The sequence below is a fragment of the Urocitellus parryii genome, unplaced genomic scaffold (genome assembly GCF_045843805.1).
Source record: "Urocitellus parryii isolate mUroPar1 unplaced genomic scaffold, mUroPar1.hap1 Scaffold_88, whole genome shotgun sequence".
NCBI lineage: Eukaryota > Metazoa > Chordata > Mammalia > Rodentia > Sciuridae > Urocitellus > Urocitellus parryii.
In genome coordinates this window covers 442,089-461,848 of record NW_027554213.1, presented here as the reverse complement: position 1 = coordinate 461,848, position 19,760 = coordinate 442,089, and the positions used below count along the sequence as shown (strand labels likewise).

The window sequence follows — 19,760 nt, the reverse complement described above, 5'->3', positions numbered from 1 at the left end:
ATTTGATATTGGACATAGGCATTTGCAACAGTAAGTTTACTAAGGAGCAATTACTGTCTGAAAGCATAATATTTTTGCTTATGTTAGTAACATAATGCATTGAATTGATTATTTTTATGAGCAGAAAGTCTCAATGAATTACTGATGACATTTCAACATACTGAGTTTTAAATTTTCTGGGAATATATCCTTTAAGACTGAGAAAAAATACATATGTTCAATAGATTTTGAAAAATACTTTTTTTAGTTGTAGTTGGACACAATATCTTTATTTTATTTGTTTATTTTTATGTGGTGCTGAGGATCAAACCTAGTGCCTTGTACTTGCTAGGCAAGCGCTCTACCACTGAGCCACAGCCGCAGCCTCAGATTGTTTTTCAAATGGAGCCTCTCATATGCTTGATGATCTGTTTGTTTGTTTATTTATTTTTAATATTTCAACTTTTTTTAATTTTTAAAAAAATTTTTAAAATGATTTTTTAAAAAATAAATGACAGTGGAATGCATTACAATTCTTATTACACATATATAGCACAATTTTTCATATCTCTGGTTGTATATAAATTATGTTCACACTAATTGGTGTCTTCATACATATACTTTGGATAATGATGTCCCTCACATTCCACCATGCTTGCTAACCCGCTGCCCCTTCCCTTCCCCTCCCACCCCTCTGCCCTATCTAGAGTTCCTCTATTCTTCCCATGTTCCCCGATCCCTACCCCAATATGAATCAGCCTCCTTATATCAGAGAAAAGATTGGGAATTTGTTTTTTGGGGGGAATGGCTAACTTCACTTAGCATTATCTTCTCCAGTGTCATCCATTTACCTGCAAATGCCATGATTTTATTCTCTTTTATAGCTGAGTAATATTCCATTGTGTATATATGCCACATTTTTTAATCCATTCATCTATGGAAGGACATCTAAGTTTTTTTCCACAGTTATTGGGAGAAAATTTTTACCCCTCACACATCAGATAGTGCACTAATCTCTACGGCATATAAAGAACTCAAAAAGTTAAGCATCAAATAAACCAAATAACCCAATCAACAAATGGGCCAAAGACCTGAACAGACACTTCTCAGAAGATGATATCATTCAACAAATATATGAAAAAATGTTCTACTCCCTTTCCAATTTTCTGTGAAAAAAAATTTTAAGAGAAGGAGTATTTGAAAATGAGATAATTAAGAAAAAGTTGAGGGCTGAGGTTGTAGCTCGGTGGTAGGGTGGTAGAGAAATGCAAATCAAAACTACTCTAAGATACCATCTCACTCCTGTGAGAATGACAGTTATTATGAAGACAAACAACAATAAGTGTTGGCGAGGATGTGGGGAGAAAGGTACACTCATACACTGCTGGTGGGACTGCAAGTTGGTGCAGTCAATATGGAAAGCAGTATGAAGATTCCTTGGAAAATTGAGAATGGAACCACCATTTCACCCAGCTATCCCTCTCCTTGGTCTATACTCAAAGGACTTAAAAACAGCATACTACAGGGACACAGCCACATCAATGTTTATAGCAGCAAAATTCACAATGTTCAATAGATTTTTAAAGTAACACATTCTACTCCTTATAATAAAGGTATAAAAACCTCATAACAAATATAATCAGATAAGTATGAATACCAAACCTCATTGTTAAAATACCTCAAAAATTGGTATTTTAAAATTATTTTTAATTTAATGAAAAACTGCCACATACATCCATTTAACCAAATTTAAAATAGCTTAAATCTTACTTTATTTGCTTAATGCTTAAATCTTGATTTCATCAAAATATATTATTTGTCTTTAAATATTAGTTTTATTTATTTTAGAAAGTCTAAATTTTTAAAATAGTATCTTATGATCAAACATTATGCTCTTTACAATTTTCAAGATTCTCTTCCCTGCCTGTCTTCATGTTACATTTAATTTTAAATGAGCATATGTGTTCAGGAATTGATCTTGAGTTGACTCAACTGAAAATTATTTTAACTATTAAAGGCAGTAAGATCAGTGCTGGGATTACAAAGTGAATAAGATTTAGAACTCATCTTTATGAAGTTCATAGTAGTAAAATAAAAGTACACATAAAATTATATTGATTTTTCTAACATGCCATAGTGTCAGGGATAAATTTTCTACCAAAATAACCTATATATTAATTTATTACTAATTTCAACTAAATTTATCAATTTCTCTAAAACAGTTGTCTCTAACTTTCCCAATTTTGACACTCCTTCCATGCAATATATTAGTAATTGCCTCTTTTTATTTCTCCCCATAATCTGGGAATCATTAATCATCAGATCAAATGAATTTGTCTTTTACATTCATCTGTGCATTTTTCTCTTCTGCTATCATAGTTCTAGACTATAGATTTTTAGAAGGGAGTTATTGCAATGGATTTCCTTTCTTTTTTTTTAAGAGAGAGTGAGAGAGAGAGAGAGAGGGAGAGAGAGAGAATTTTAATATTTATTTTTTAGTTCTTGGCGGACACAACATCTTTGTTGGTATGTGGTGCTGAGGATCGAACCCGGGCGGCACACATGCCAGGCGAGTGCGCTACCGTTTGAGCCACATCCCCAGCCCCATGGACTTCCTTTCTTTTCCCTCCATTTTTTCTTTCTTCTCCTTTTCTTTCCCTCTTTTCCTCTGTTCAGGGCTTTGTGGGCCTTGTACGTGTTAAAGCATATGCTTTATCACTGAGTATCAACTCCAGTCCTGCAATAGATTTTCAAAAACCTCTACTACCTTTCCAGTTTCCTGTGAAAAATTTTTAAGAGAAAGAGTATTTTCAAATGAGATAATTAAGAAAAAGTTGAGGGCTAGGGTTGCGGCTCAGTGATAGAGCACTTGCCTAGTGCATGTGAGGCTTCAATTCTCAGCACCACATAAAAATAAATAAATACATAAATAAAGATATTGTGTCCATCCACAACCAAAAATTTTTAAAAAAAGCAATTGAGTGATAGTGTTGAATGACAGGATAAAAGGTTATAACCCCCTTGACAAGGATGGAAGAGCCATTGGGCCAGACAGTAGGCATAAGATTAAGACATTGCCACTTTCTTCTATGACATCTAACCATCATTTTTTCAGAAAAATAGAAGGGACATTGGAAGAGTAGAAGTGTGCTTTGCAGGTAGGGGGACACATTGGGGAGGAAGGAGGCAAGGGGAAGGGGAAGAACTGGGGAATGTAGTTAACCAAATTATTCTAGGGACATTTATGAATATATCACAGTGCATTCCAATTTATATGTAACTATAATGCATCAAGTGAAAAATAAGTCCATAGAAGGAAGACCAATAGAAAAGAGGAAGGGAACCAGAGAGAAAGCAAAGGAAAAGTAAGAGGTAAGGAGTATTAGGATTGAAATGGAGAAAACTATGTTACTTCTTTTATGAATATGTCAGAATGAACTCTCCTTTTATGTATAACTATAATGCACTGAAAAACAAACTTTAAAAATCAAGGATAAAACAAATTCAAGAATTGAAAATTCATGCAGTGGCTCTGGAGGCTGAGACAGGAGAATTGCAAATTCAAAGAAGCCTCAGCAACTTAGTGAGACTATGCTTCAAAATAAAAAATATAAAAAGGGCTGGGGATGTGCTCAGTGGTTAAGTGCCCCTGGGTTCAATCTGTAGTACCAAAAAAAAAGGAAAAAGAAAATTTACCCCTTTGGAATCATATCACTCAATATAAAGGTAAGTCTAAAAATGTTGCTGTCAAATTAATATATTTATTCATTTATTTGATGGTACCCTCCTAATGAATGTTCTATTCATTAATAAGATTCATTTGCCTGTGTGTGTGTGTGTGTGTGTGTGTGTGTGTGTGTGTGTGTGGTACTGACATTGAACAGGGCCTTAAGCACACTAGACAAGCATTCTACCACTGAGCTACACCTGCACTGTGTTTAGCCTTAGATTTTAAATTTTTAAAAAGCCAGCTACTTATTCTACCTTTTAAAAGTCTTGGTATAATAAAAAAAAAACATTTGTAATCCGAATAAAGCTGTCCAAGGCTATCAAATGACTTCACATATTATAAAATTCCTCTATTTAAAGTGTACAATTCAGTTGTTTTATTATAATCACAGGGTAGTACAACTCTCACTATAGTCAATTTTGAACATTTTCATTACTCCCAAAAGAAACTCCATATATTTTACCTGTCATCTCACAATTTTCCATTTCCCATCAGCCTTAGGCAACTGCTAATCTACTTTCTGTCTCTATAAATTTTCTACAGTGGTATTTCATATAAATGAAGTAATATAATATGTGGTCTCTTGTGACTGGTTTTTTATCTGTGCAAAATATTTCAAGGCTCATCCATGTTGTAGTGTGAATCAGTAATCCATTCCTTTTTATGGCTGAATAATATTCCATTGTATATATGCCACATTTTATCATCAACTGATATATTTTATGAGTTGAAGGACATTTGGTTACTTTCACTTTTGCCTGTTATGAATATGATGTTCTGAATAATTATGTACCAGTTATTGTGTGTGTGTGTATTTGTATACTTATATATACATTTTTTTTTTTTGTTTTGGGTACTGGAGATTGAACCCAGTGGTGCTTAACTACTTAGCCATATCCCCAGCCTTTTATATGTTTCATTTTGAAGCAGCATCTCACTAAGTCCTCAGGGCCTCACTAAATTGCTGAGGTTGGTCTTGAAATTTCTATCCTCCTGCCTCAGCCTCCTGAGTCACTAGGATTACAGGTGCACACCACCATGCCCAGCTGGATACATGTTATAATCTTTTGAGTATATCCCTAGGAGTGGAAGTGCTGAATCAAATAGTAACTTTATATTTAACTTTTTAAGGCACTGCAAGACTGTCTTCTAGTCTCATTTTTTTGCACACATGCATGTGTACACATATCTCCTTTTCAGTCATCTATTTATATATTTATTTCTGCCTTGGCTATTTTTTGATGTTCTTGGTACCTCTCAAACTTTTCCCATAATTACCCTTTTCAGAGTAGACTGCATCATATCTTAGTAATGTCTCTCTTCCCCTCCTCTCTGCCTCTCTCCTTTTCTTTCTCTCTCTCTCTGTTAGTACATCTTTATTCTTTCTCTAAATATTTTTAAGCCATTGATAACTTAAATTCTAATTATCTACAATCAACTATCAAAGGAAATTCTTTTTGATGCTTTGTATTTATTAATATTTCCCCAGCCCATGAGATTTTTACAACCCAAAAAATCATATATATTTAGATTATAAACATCCAGTGTCATATAGCTAAAAGCAGAAGCAGCATTATAGCCAGTGAATTCTGAAGCATAATCTAAGTAGTTTAAATAGCATAAGCAATAAAGTATCTTCTGTTTGCTTTCCAAGTTCTCATTAATCAATATTATAGGTTTGGCTTCTCAATTTATCTAGAGAAAAATAAGCTCTGAAGTCAGGTGTTCCTGTTCTGAATAGATTCTACTATTCACAGGGATAAAATACAGGACCACATCTACAAAATGAGTGGAAAATTTACTAGGTATTTTTTCTTTGATCTTTTACGTATCTAAAAAGTACATCTGTCTTCATAGTTATCTGCTTATTTTTATCAAGAGTGAATCTTTGAATAATCCTTTAATATTGGCAAATAATAATAATATTAAGTTTGATAAATATTCTTTACATGTGTGTAAAATTGTTGTTACAGTATGACAGCATAAAACATCAAATATTTCATGCAGGCACAGAAATTATAAAGTATTCCAGATCATGGGGCTTGGGATGTGACTTAGTGGTAGAGAGCTTTCCTAGCACATGTGAGGTACTGGGTTTGATCCTCAGCCACATAAAATAAATAAATAAATGAAGTTGCAAAAAAATATTGCAGATCATTAACTATCAATAAAAGCTGCCATTTCTCGGCTGGGGCTATAGCTCAGTGGTAGAGCGCTAGCCTAGCAAGCATGAGGCCCTGAGTTCGATCCTCAGCACCACATAAAAATAAATAAGATAAAAGCTGCCATTTCTGTTGAATGCCAGACTTGTGTTAGACACTTTATATTCATTATGTCTTCCATTCAAACAGTACTGAATGATGGATATAATTAGCCAATTTCCAAAACATTTAATTTATGAAATAACTATTTAATTATATGCATTACTATTCCTCACATTTGGGGGGGTGGGTATCAGAGATTGAAGTCAGGGATGTTTAACCACTGAACTGCACTCCCACCTTTTTAAAGAATTTTTTTATTTTTTTATTTTGAGACAGTGTGTCACTAAATTTCTGAGGCTGACCTTGAACTTGCAGTCCTCCTGCCTCAGCCTCCCGAGTCAGTGGGATTACCAAACTATGCCACCATACCCAGCTACACATTTTCTTCATTCTTAATTGGAATTTTTATGTTTGTGTAAGAAATGGCTAAAGTATAGCTATAAATAAATTTCTTTTCTTAATACTTTCCATCAGATGGGTTATTTTAAAAACCTGATTTAATCATTATAAGTTCATCTCTAGTTCTTTCTTATACAGCTCACAGAATTTTACTTAAGAATTTTATATATCAATCATAACTATCCCAGGTTTTTATAAAAATTATCCTAAGCAAGCATGTGATAATCATGTCTACCAGTGACAAGTTACAACTACTCTTTCTTTCCTATTTACTCTATTCTTTTCCCAAAGAGGAATTTGTTTACACCCTTTGTCCGATATCCACAATTCTCTGTCTCTGTCATTGGAACTCATGGCTTTCTACCTCAGTATGTTCTCATACCTGTAATGTCTTTTTCCCTACCCCACTACTGTCAATTCTAGTCAAAGAATCCATAGAAATTTAAGTGGACTTCTTCGAGTATTCTAACTTCCATTATTGATACTTTCTTCCTTTCTTTTTCCTTTGTTTTTGATTATTTTCTTTACCTCTTTCTTCATTTCAAATTATTTCAAGTTAGAGAGAAAAATGGCTTTTGTTTTGTTTGTGAAAAAAGGGCTTTAATCTTTTGGTTGGTTGGTTGGTTGGTTGGTTGGTACTGGGGATTGAATCCAGGGGTTTTTACCACTGAGCTGTATTGTCAGCCCTTTTTATTTTTAATTTTGAGTCAGGGTCTTGTTAAGTTGCTGAGTATTTTTGCTGAGGTTGCTGAGGCGACCTTGAACTTGGGATCTACTTGCTTCAGCCTCTGGAGTTGCTGGGATTACAGGATAGTGCTACTATGCCCAGCAAGGGCTTTAATCTTGTCCAATGAGCATATAAAGAGACTCAGAGGAAAAAGGAAAGTCAATTTTATATCTTGTTATGAATTAATTTATTTCAATCATTAAGTTTACATTCAGCAAAATTTTGGAAAAATTCCCAGAACTCACCAACCAGAACAAATGTTAATATTTGACTTTATTTATTTCCATAGTTGCAATCATCCTACATAGTGGATGTTGTATCTTGCTTTCCTCTATTTATTTTATAAGCATTTCCCCCATACTACTACTCTGAAAATATAAGAGGGATTTAGCAATGACATTTTGATGGCTGGCTACTTAATGTTGGATGTGCGATTATCAATATCCTGTACATGGACACTTTGTTTCCAATTTTTACATTTCAATAAGTAATTTTGCATTTGACTTTTGAAAAGTCAAACTTTGTATATTATTTTTTTAGGATAGATTTCCTAAAAGGGTTATAAAAATATAACCATTTTCTAGTCCTACCAGGGACAAAAAAAAAAAAAAAACAGACTTGAATTTTGATAGATTGTTGAATCTTTAGAATGTATTTTTTTTTTAATAAACAGATTTGAAAATGAAACTGGGTCACTCTTTTCCAAACTCCAAGAAAATAATACAAAGGAGACCTTTTACATTGCCAAATATTTTGATATAACGAAGTGTTATATTTTTTTAATGGCATTTTAGTTGAGCAGCAAGTAGAAAAGTTAATGGAGTTTGGGCTGTTTTTAGTGAATACTAAATTTTTGATAGTACTGTTTTGAATACTGTGAACCCCAGTGTGTATATATAGGAGGTGGAGAAGGGTAGAGAATGTCAAGGACAATGACAAACTGATGTTCATTTAAGCCAAGTGATTTAGAGGAACTCAGGTTTGAAAAGAACCATGTGATCATTAACTTTTAGGTAGGAGGTCCAGGATAGCCCACCTGCATAAACAGGTCAGTATGTCACATAAGGGTTTTCCAAATTACTTAAAAAAATGAGTTTCCTGGGGCTGGGGTTGTGGCTCAGAGGTAGTGAGCTTGCCTGGCATGTGTGAGGCTCTGGGTTCCATCCTCAGCACCACATAAAGTAAAATGAAGACATTGTGTCCACCTATAACTAAAAAATAAATATTAAAAAAAGTTTCCTAAGCTGTAAAATAAAAATGGAGCTGGGTGTGGTGGCTCACACCTGTAATCCCAGTGGATCTGGAAGCTGAGGCAGGAGGATTGTGAGTTCAAAGTCAACTCAGAAACTTAGTGAGACTCTAAGTAACTCAGTAAGACACTATCTCAAAATAAAAAGTGCTGGCCCAGTGGTTAAGAGCCTCTAGGTTCAATCCCTAGTAAGCCACCCGCTCCTCAAATGGATTGCCTTATGACAGTGCTTTTATTCACACTGGACACATGAATAAGGAGAACTTGAATTCCGCTTTATCAAAAAATTTTGTGATATGATTCTCCAAGGCTGTCTTTTATTCATTCATTGGACAATTTATGTATGACAGATGTTGGGAATATAGTGGTCAAACAAAAAATCTATCATAATAGGCTTACATTCTGGCAGGAGATGGAATAAAACAATCACAGATGGTAGTAAAAAGGAAGGAATGGTATGAAATATGGCAAGCAAGAGGACAAAAGGTAACATTCTTTTTAAAGGTTATCAGGAGCCCTTTAGATTTACTTTTTTGTCGTCGTCTTTTTTTTTTTTTTTTTTTTTTTTTTTTTTTTGTAACAGACATTGAACCCTGGGTTGCTTTACCACTGAGCCACATCCTCAGGCATTTTTTATATTTTATTTAGATACAGGGTCTTGCTCAGTTTTTTAGTACCTTGCTACATTGAACTTGCTGACTTTGAACTAGTGATCCTACTGCCTCAGCCTCCTGAGCTGCTGGGATTACATGTATGAGCCACCATACCCAGCCACATTTACATCTTAAATAACCTGTTAGTTGTCTCAGAAACTCCTCAAACTTGGTTAATTTAAGATTGAACTCTTCATCTCCTTACCTAAAACCTGCTTCTGTGACCATGATCTCCCACTCAACAGCTAAATTCTCATTTTGCTTAAGACATAAGCATATCATCACTTACAATTCCGGCCTTCTTGCTCACTATGCTTAATACATCACCAGATCTCAATAAATTTTTTAAAAACATGGAATGCTTCACAAATTCACATGTCATTCTTGCACTTGAGCTGTGCTAATCTTCTCTGTGTGACTCCAATTTTAGTGTATATGCCGCCGAAGTGGGCACAAGTCTCAATATCTTACCAAATCCTTCCATGTGTCTTTATTATTACTGTTACTACCCTACTCCAGTTCCCCATGCTCATTTGCAGTACAGATGATTCTTGACTTAACAATGTTTCATCTTAAACTTTTTTGACTTTATGATGGTACAAGCAAGAGTGCTACACATTCAGTAAGCATCATACTTCAAATTTTGCATTTTAGTCTTTTCCCAGGTGAGGAATAGCCATAGGATAGTCTCTCTCCATGTTGAGTAGTGGCTGTGAACTGCTGCTCCTGGTCAGCTTTAGTTGAGCCTCGTGCTACTAAGAGGAAACACAACCATGTCTCTACAGTGTACCCTGTTGCTAAGCTAGGATGTTCGGTAGGTTAGGTATATTCATACATTTCTGACTTATGATGTTTTCAATTTAAGATGATTTTATCAGGATAAAACTCCCATTATAGGTGAAGAAGTAAAAATATAGCTGTGGATGGTAGGCTCAGCCTGGGTAGGAATCCAGCTATGTCACAACTTGTATAACACTGGTAAGTCACTTGTTTGTTTGTTTTTTTGCCTCAGTTTCTGTTTCTGCAAAATAAGAACAATAATACTGTTTATCTCATAGAGTAGCTCTGGATTTGCTGTTTTCTACACACAAAATCAAATGACATATATTAAAATTTGACACCTTATTAAAAACTCTTCAGCTGGTTACCTTAGATAAAGACCAACTCCTCAACACAATTCTCAAGGTCCTACATAACCTGGCCCCTGCCTTCTGGTATCTATGGCCATGTGTTAGTATCCTTAGATGTCCAATAAAGATCGAATTTACCTTATGGGGACATTGTAAAGTTTGAATTAAAACACATGAAATGCTCTTCTTAGTACATGTTCAATAAATATTAACTATAAAATAATTGTTATTACTTTTTGTGTCAGCAATATTGGGTTTCTTTCATCATACTTTTCTTCCTCTGAGTATTTGAACTCTGCTTTAAAACTCCATTCTGCCCTCTTCCTTTTTAAAAAAATTAAGGAAGAATTAATTTTTAATTAATGTTGCAGCATTAATTTGGATATTGCCAAATACTAAGAATCATTTTATTTAAATTGTCTTGTTTTCCCTAGTAAATTTATATGTATTGGCTAAATTTGAATGCAGTCAGCTTATTGGTCATATTAAACATTGTGAGTTCATGGGAAAGTCTGGATTAGCTGGTTCAAACCAGTCCCACTCTCCTACTCTTGTTACTTTATGTCCTGCTGCTGAGGGGAAATCTGGAAAAGGAGATAACATAGATAATGGTAGAATTTTCCATTTTAGAGAACAAGATTACAAGTACTATAACACATATTGAACAATAATAGTACCCTATGGAGAGCCTGCAGAATAGAGTTGTAGTACATTCAAAATATATTAAATCCTGTTTTAAAAAAATCTAAGTAAAGCATGTGTCTTCAAAAACTTAAACAGACATTAACTTCATTTTTCTTTGTTTTCTGGCACAAAGTCCAGATATTTTTCCCCTGTCAGGTTTGTAAAAAAATAATGTGCAAAAGTATATCACATTTTAATTCTTTTGAGAAGCAGTCTAACAGGAGTTTGGAGAGGTGGTGCTGTTCTGAGTAATTCACACCTAAATGAAGATTGTGTGTCTTCTGCTGAGAAAGTGGCTATACCTAGAAGCCAGTGTATTTCAGTTGCATTCTTGGCAGGAATAGCCAGTGTTCAAAAATGTTCTTACACACACACACACAGACACGCACACCCCCCCCCACACACACACAGAGTTATTTTTAGAGAGTGAAGGTTATATAATTTGAAATTCAGTTCTTAGCTTAGAAATGGGGACACTTTAGTTATTAAAAAAACAATATTTGTTGAGTAGAATTTTCATTCACTGGAAATTTTAAAAGGGAAAAGGGGTAGAGAAACAAGAGATGGAGTTGAAGGGGAGAAAACCAGAATATGGTTTTGTATGTGGTTTTGAATATGTCAAAACCCAGTCTTTGCTTAGAAAAATAGAATTTGATCACCATTAATATTCCAAGAGAAGTCTTGCTACAGTTTCAGAACTGTGTAATCAATTTGGTCTTTCCTGTGTTATTTAAATTTATTAAAGTAATCCTGATTTTGGATTTGAAGTATTTATTTCTCAGATTATCAATTATGATAAAATTAGTTTTAATTTAAAATCAAATTTAATTTTCATAAACTTATTAAACATAATTAATAAAATAATTTTAAAATTAGGCAGCTCCTTAACCTCAACCATACTCATTGAAGAGAAAATAATAATAGTAATAATAACAACAACTAACAGAGGCTATTTTCCCATCATATCACAAGCCTATGATGTAGATTTAGTTCTTGGACTCAAAGAGAGTTTCAAATGATAGATTTCCTTCATTTCTAACTTATTATTGGCTGTTTTCCCAACCAAGCCATTAGCAGACTTCAGATCTAGGCAGTAGGTTTGGCTGGAGTCTAAGGGAAGTCAGACGCAGAAGCAGGTAAGCAGTCGGGAAAAGGGAGAGAGATTGCCAAGAAGCCAGATGGTAGCAGAGGAGCCTAGACAATGGGTTATCACTTGTTCTTCCCCCAAATTCTCTTCACCCTTGGGGCGGCCTCTCTCTTAGCTCCAGCTGTTCCCCTTTTTTTTCTGCTCAGAAATTTGAAAGAACTGTCAAGTTCAATTTGAAGTTTTTCTTTGGGTAAATTCTCAAAGACTCAAATAACTGGTCATTTAAAATCACTTGAGGAAATGAGCCCTCTCCCCGCCCAGGAGGGTTTCAGGTCCAAGCAAGGCTGCGATGCCTCGGCTCTCCGGGCCTTCCCGGCTCATCCATAAACGCCCAGGCTGCTCCGTGTGGTCAGCGAGCAGAGAGCTGGTCAAAGAGAAAAAACAAATAGTTGGTCTGCCCATCTCCAAGAAGAGAGTTTCACTCTGGTTTGCCTAATACATGAAACATCCGCCCTTCTGCGCGGCTTGGCATCCGGGTTTGGGGACCTCTGTCATCGCCAAGCATTTCTTCAAGGACCTGAGCCCCGAAGCTGCGCCCTGGGTGAGACCCCTGGTCGGCGGCGCCTGCTCTCCCTACCTGTGCGTGCGGGCCTGGCAAGGCGGGATTTAAGGCAGCGCTGCTGCGGGAGGCTCTACAGTGTCAACCAGCCCTGAACAGTCCCGCCTCATCGCTTTAGTGTGTGTGCCTTGCAAGTCTCTCCTTGGTCAACCGTCACCACCATCGGCGCGCGGGAATGGCGTTGGAGCGTCTAAACCCGGGGGTCCTCGGCCAGACAAGGGAGCCCGGCGGGCAGCTGGTGCGGGCAGGGCGCGCCCGGCGGGCTCTGGGCACACGCGGCTCACCTGGGCGAGGCCGGGCGCACAGGCGCTCAGCGCCGGGGCCGCGGCCGGGCGTCTGAGCCCCACTCCCGAAAGAGTTGGACAGTTCCGGGGCCGAGCTGCGCCCAGCTGTCGCCGTCGCCGTCGCCACCGCCGGCTGTCACGGTAGCTACCGTCCGGGGCTGCAGCAGATCGCGGGAGAGCGTCTGCGCGGAGCTTCAGGGCAGCCCTGGCGGGATGGCCGCAACCGCCGGAGCGCGAGCAACAGCTTCCAGGCTGGAGGAGCCACTGCCCTACGTGCCTGCGGCCAGCGCGCCGAGATGGTCTACGTTTCAAGTTCATCGAAGATTAAATTGATGTTTATGGGCTGATCTGGAAACCTAAAAGCAATTTGTTTTTCTAAATCTATAAGAAAATATGCACAATTTCCCATCAACCGACTTAAAAAGGGGGTTTTAGAACACAACCCAGTGTATGAAGTACCATCTTGAAGATGGAATTATGAATATGGCAGCTTTTCTACGGTGCTTTGAAGAAAGGGGGATTAAGACCGACAGGCCTGAGGACTAGTTAAGTAAAGAGAAAAAGAAAATTCTGTTCTCCTTCTGTGAGGTGTGCAACATCCAGCTGAACTCTGCAGCCCAGGCCCAGGTCCATTACAACGGCAAATCCCATCCCAAACGAGTGAAGCAGCTGAGCGATGGGCAGCCCCCGCTTCCAGCCCAGAGCTCGGGGACACTGCTGGTCAGCCCCAGCCCCAACACCAGCACAGGCAGTTCATGCCATACTAATACCCTTCCTGCTCTTGTGCGCACTCCTACTCTGATGATGCAGCCTTCACTGGATATCAAACCATTTATGTCTTTTCCAGTGGATGGTAGTTTGGCTATTGGGCTCTTTCCAAATTTTAACACAATGGATCCTGTGCAAAAAGCAGTCATTAACCACACATTTGGAGTATCCATTCCCCCAAAGAAGAAAAAAGTTATTTCTTGTAATGTCTGTCAGCTTCACTTTAATTCAGATAGCCAGGTCGAGGCCCACTACAAAGGAAGTAAACATGCCATGAAGGTCAAAGCACTAGAGGCAACGAAAAATAAACCCAAAATGGTTTCTTCCAAGGACAGCGCAAAGGCTAATCCCAGCTGCTCCATCACTCCAATCACAGGCAACAGCTCTGACAAATCATAAGATAAAGGAAAGCTGAAAGCCAATAGTTTCAGTCAGCCATCATGCTCTGAAAGTGGCTCATTTCTCCTCAAATCTGGCACAACTGCCCTGCCACCTGGGACAGCCACTTCGCCCTCCAAAAGCACAAATGGAGCACCAGGGTCTGTTGCTGAATCCGAAGAAAAGAAAGCCAAAAAATTGCTTTATTGTTCACTATGCAAAGTGGCTGTGAACTCCCTGTCATAGCTAGAGGCACACAACACAGGATCTAAACACAAGACCATGGTTGAGGCTTGTAATGGAGCTGGTCCAATTAAGTCCTATCCTAGACCTGGATCAAGATTAAAGATGCAGAATGGCAATAAGGGGTCAGGACTACAGAACAAGACATTTCATTGTGAAATCTGTGATGTTCATGTTAACTCGGAAATTCAACTCAAACAGCACATTTCTAGCCAGAGGCATAAAGACCGAGTTGCAGGGAAGCCACTGAAGCTGAAATACAGCCCTTACAACAAACTCCAGCAGAGCACAAGCATTTTAACAGCAAAACTTGCATTCCAGAAAGATATGATGAAACCTTTGGCCCCAGCCTTCCTGTCCTCACCCCTGGCAGCAGCAGCGGCTGTGTCCTCTGCACTGTCACTGCCACCCCGGCCATCTTCCTCGCTCTTCCAGGCTCCAGCCATCCCTCCAGCTCTCCTGAGGCCAGGGCACGGGCCCATCTGTGCCACGCCGGCCTCCATCCTGTTTGCCCCATACTGACATCTGCAAGCCCCAAGACCAGCCAGGCCAGTAGGAAAGTCGAAAAGCCAAGCCAAAAGGATTTCAGCAACTTGAGCATTTTGTGTAACAGTAAGTATCCCACCTACCCACAAAATGCAGCCTACCACCTGAAACCCCAGCTTCAGTGAAAAACAAATCACTAGATTCAAGAGTGCTTTTATGGACCAATCAAATCATTTTGGAATGTGAGCAGCACAGGTTCCCTCTTCCCTCCCCAACTCGACCCCATTTAATTGGTGTATCTGAGAAATCTGGGTTCTTGAAAATGTACAGTCAGAAAGTAAAGAAAAAGAAAAACAGTCTCTGTTTTCCCATGGGTATAATCTGGCTTAGAACAATATGGAATATTTTCCTGACAGACTTGAAAACTAGGATCTTCCTCAGATGTCTGTAAATAGCTCTGGAATCCAACTGGGCATATTCTAGTGTGAAAGAAAAATAGAACACAAGTGCTTACTTGTGAATACCATCTTACCAACGGATCACGTTTTCTTTTTGGTGTACTCTCGACAGGGATTGTGTACTGTTTTACACCCAAGTACTGTTGTATCCTGTGTAGTACTAGATTGTATCTCTTGTCTGAATTCAACATCTTTAGTTGCTGTGTAAATGTTAGGAAGCAAAATAGCTTTGAATTTCTCGTTAAGAGAACAAAAGATAATGTATTTTCTTTATTTCATATTTTATTTGGAGATATTTAAACAAAATAGAAAGCCATATAACATAGCTATAATTACTACCTGTTTGCTATTTTTGTCTAACTTATTTTGTAGCTTCCTCACTGGTTTGAGTTGCTAAGCAAATATATACAAACACAAAAAGAGCTTCCTAAATTGTACATTTTGACACCTCCTGTGCATTCTGCAAGAAGACAATGAATCCATGTATTTCTACGTAATTATCTTCATTTTTAACCTGTTTTCATTTGTAATGATGCTACATAATTTTGTGGCTCCCTAATGCAATAATGTACAGAAGATATAAAATTTATAATTGAACAATTTGTCTTTCTGTTCACTGAATATGTTGCAGGTCATGCTCCCATGCCCCCCTTTCGAAGTTGGTATCAACAAGACTAGAATATTTGTGATATCAGGGGCAAAAAGTATCACAAAACAATAAAATAGTGAACTCTTTTAGAGTATTGATATCTGCAATCTGTAAATGGTAAAATGTCTGTGTATTTTTTAAATGTACCTTTTCAATAAAAGCATCAAAAATAAATAAAATAAAATAAAATAAAATCACTTGAAAAAAAATAACCACTCATTTTAATGAAACACACACACATACACACACACACACACACAAACACACAGAAAAGCAGATGTATTGTCATTTTATAGAACTATAATGGTCATCCCACAACACATACACATATATAACAAAAAGTAGAAAATATTCCTATTATCAAAATAAACTTTTAGTATTTTACATTTTTCACTTTAATCTGGTTTTAACTCTGTGTTCTTTGGGAACACTATTTTTATATTATTTAGACTTCATTATAAAGGAAAAGACCAGAAAATCAACCACACTATGAGGTCTTAAATGTTAGACTTAGGCATTAATTTTGTTTTGTTTATAAGATTATTTTAACTCTACTACATTAAAATTCTGAATAGGGGAAGAGGGATGAGAAAGTAAAAAGAACAATAATCGAACCCCTCATATTTATCAGGGCCTGTTTTTTGTTTTTAATTTTTAGACAAATTGCTTAGGCAATTTTGAGACAAATTTGCTAAACTCTCCAGGCTGACCTCAAACTTTGTAATCCTCCTGCCTCAGCCTCAGAAGTAGCTGGGATTACAGGAATGTGCCACCTTGCCCAGCTCAAGGCCTGCTTTTTATATGCATCATTTTAGTCAATATTCTGAATTGTATTAAAATATAGACATTATTAGTATTTACCATATGCTAGGCACTATGCAAAGGGAATTACATTTCATCTCTCATATAATCTCACTGTTACTTTGTAGTGTAACTGATATTACCATATTAAAAACAAAATAATCAAGGATGAAAAAAATCTCATTTGCTCAAGGTTTCCAAATCTGGAAAATTAAGTAGAGAGTAAAATAAAGTTTAACTTTGACTAATTACAAATGCTATGTCATTTTTGGCATTAACTTTTAAAGGATATTTCCCTGGAATTCAAGAGACATTTTTGCTGTTATAACTGAGAATGTACATTGAGAGGAAGCTTCTGGGATGCCTATAATGTTGTATGTCATGATTTGAATAGTGGTTATATGGATATGTTGAATTTGTCAAAGTTCATTGGCTTTTTCTGTATATATGTTATATTCAATAAAATAATTTTAGTAATTCATAATTAATATAGAAAATATGAAAAACAGAAAAGCACAAAGTAGGGCAGGGGAAACACCAGTAAGTTCACTACTAAAAAAATGAATAATTTTAGAAGTTGATTCATTTAGGAGGAAATTTGGGAATGCATGTATCTTATTATCTTAAAGCAATTTGAGGCAAAAGAACTACAAGGGCAGTTCTCCTATTTAAAAGTATTTTTTGTTACTAAAAAGAAATATAACCATATATGAAAGATTTTGAACAAGTGAAAATTGCTCCATAATCCCATTTCTACTATAACCACTTTTAATATTTTGGTAAATTGAATGATATTCTCATGACATAAATCATCAACATTATCTTGAGTATAAATAAATTCTTGAAAAGGAAAAAAAGGTAATAAAGTTAAACCACGAATCAAAACAGTGCTTTTTGCATACATATGGTAGTCCAGGTTATCTCAATTTAATTATGTTTCATAGTCTGTTATGAATTGAGTTGAAGGATGAATCAGCACCCGTCTACATTAGAGAAAAACAGCTAATATTCAAACCTGTAAGATTACTTAAACCCCTCAGATTAAAAAAAAAAGTGGTTATTGAATAATTGTCTCCTTGGTACTCTGGTAGATCAAATGAGAAGAGTCAACCTGTTAATTAACAAAAAAATCCCTGAATTAGCAGGCAGGAAATCATTGTGGACAAGAATCAATTTCTTTGGACTTTTGTTATTTGAGTTGTAAATGAGAAAACTGGGTTGTATCTCAAAGGACACTTAGCATCCAAAATAATTTATGACACAGGGAATACACCAGGCCCTGATCAACTTCTTATTGTACTAAAGGATAAATTCACAAAACGGAAACATTCAATAACAGAGAAGCTAGAGCTTGCCATCTTTATTTGCAACTAGACCAGATATAATGTGTTTCCTGTTCTTTGCACAAGTATCCATGGGAAGAGGGGGAGGCCAGAGAGGACAAGGACAGGATGTCCTTCCCTTACATATCACTCATCACCCTATATTTTTACGTTCCCCCTCACCATGGACATCAGTTCTGATATCCCAAAAGATCATCCTGTGTAACAGAGGATTACAAGTAACTTTGTAGGTTGAAGAAATCAGTGCCCAATAATTTCATTTTCAATCCTTAAGTGTTTTTCCTTCCTTTGTCCCTTCGTTGTAGTGAGGTTTTTTTAGTAATATAATAATATCAAGGTATTCAGAAAAGAAAAACATTTACAAAACGTCCATTTAAAATGAATGGACTTGGGTGTGCCTTTGGTAGATTGATAGTGTTGCTAGTATGCAAGTGAAATGTGGAAGAAACTGGGAACCTGACAAGTGAGAAAGGAGAGGTCCCTAGATACCCAAGGGAGATCTGGTCTGGAGCAGACAGGGACTTTGTTCTTTCACATAGTGTAGTTTTTTAATTAATTGTTTTAATTAGCTATGTATGACAGTAGGGTGCATTTTGACATATTGAACACATATGGAGGATAACTTCTCATTCCTTTGGCTGTATATGGTGCTGAGTCACACCAGTAGTGTAATCATAAGTTTATATAGGGTAATAATAATGTCAGTGTAGTTTCAAGGCATTGTGTGTGTGTATGTGTGTGTGTGTGTGTGTGTGTGTGTGTGTGTGTGTTTCTGTGTGTATAAAATCTCAATCTCTGATGATAGGAACTCTGAACTGTGTCATCTATCTTTACAGCTCCAGGGCGCGGGATATAACTGACAAATCAAAATATCTGCTCTACTGAATTGAGCAAAAATCTCGGGGAGTGGGGGATGATAGGAAAAATGAGACCGAAAAAACATATAGCATGTCTCATTTCCACTCTCCTGCCATGCTACATGTTACTTGATATCTGAAACATTTACAGGATTCACTGCAGGATTACTACAAAGGGAAATGTACTTCAGATGAAAGAGTTTTTCTGGAGACCTCAACAAACTAGAAATGGGAACAAGCCCCAGGAAGCCGCTGTGTTGTCTCAGGGAAGAGATGACCAGAGTTTCCTGTAAATGAAAACTCATCAGGCAACAGGTTTGAGCCCCTCGGGTAAAAAGGCAAGCGCCACGGCGACGACGACACGGAGTGGGCGAGTGGAAGGTCTTGGAGTACCGAGAAACTCCCGACGTAGGGGCTAACGAGAGGACGGAGTGCGGCCGGTGGGAGGACCAACGTCCTGCAGGTGGACAGTACAGCTTGCTTTGAGCTTTTTTATTTTTAAAAACAAAATGATCAGGAAGCTCTAAAAGATGTGCAACTCTGGCTGATATGTTAGCGTGATACTTCCGTGTGTGAGTGTGCGTACAACAGGGAGCGCCCACCATGAACTTCTGCAGCTTCTGCCCCGGGGCGGGCGCGGGGCACGGCTCCACGTAGCCCATACGTGGAGGAAACCCGCGCTGGGCGCTTCCAAGGCCCCTGGATGGACATCCGCGGGCGCGGGGCACAGCGCCGCCTAGCCCAGACCTAGAAGAAACCCGCGCGGGGCGCTTCCAAGTCCCCTCGGTGGAGATGGGGCGGAGCAGGACCTCGGCCACGCCCAGCCCAGGCGCAGCCTGCTGGCCTCCCGCGCCCCGCCCCGCGACTACATTTCCCAGCAGGCGCTGGGCTGCGGCGCAGCCGCAGTTGACCCACTTTCGGCCCGTCACGGGCTCGGCTGGCCCAGTGCCCAAGCGACTGCTCCCTGCTGAC

The 19,760-nt window shown here is 37.8% G+C and overlaps 2 non-coding genes and 1 pseudogene across 2 annotated transcripts; 2 read left to right on the top strand and 1 right to left on the bottom strand.

Annotated features, from left to right (window-relative positions):
- Positions 1–2,966: 2,966 nt before the first annotated feature.
- Positions 2,967–3,091, top strand: LOC144253068 (U6atac minor spliceosomal RNA). The gene has a single exon (XR_013343109.1). It is a non-coding gene; the product is annotated as a U6atac minor spliceosomal RNA (small nuclear RNA).
- Positions 3,092–9,348: 6,257 nt separating this feature from the next.
- On the bottom strand, positions 9,349–9,455 carry LOC144253066 (U6 spliceosomal RNA). Its single transcript, XR_013343107.1, has one exon. It is a non-coding gene; the product is annotated as a U6 spliceosomal RNA (small nuclear RNA).
- A 3,815-nt stretch (positions 9,456–13,270) lies between these two features.
- On the top strand, positions 13,271–14,716 carry LOC144253060 (zinc finger protein 385B pseudogene; annotated as a pseudogene).
- Positions 14,717–19,760: the final 5,044 nt, after the last annotated feature.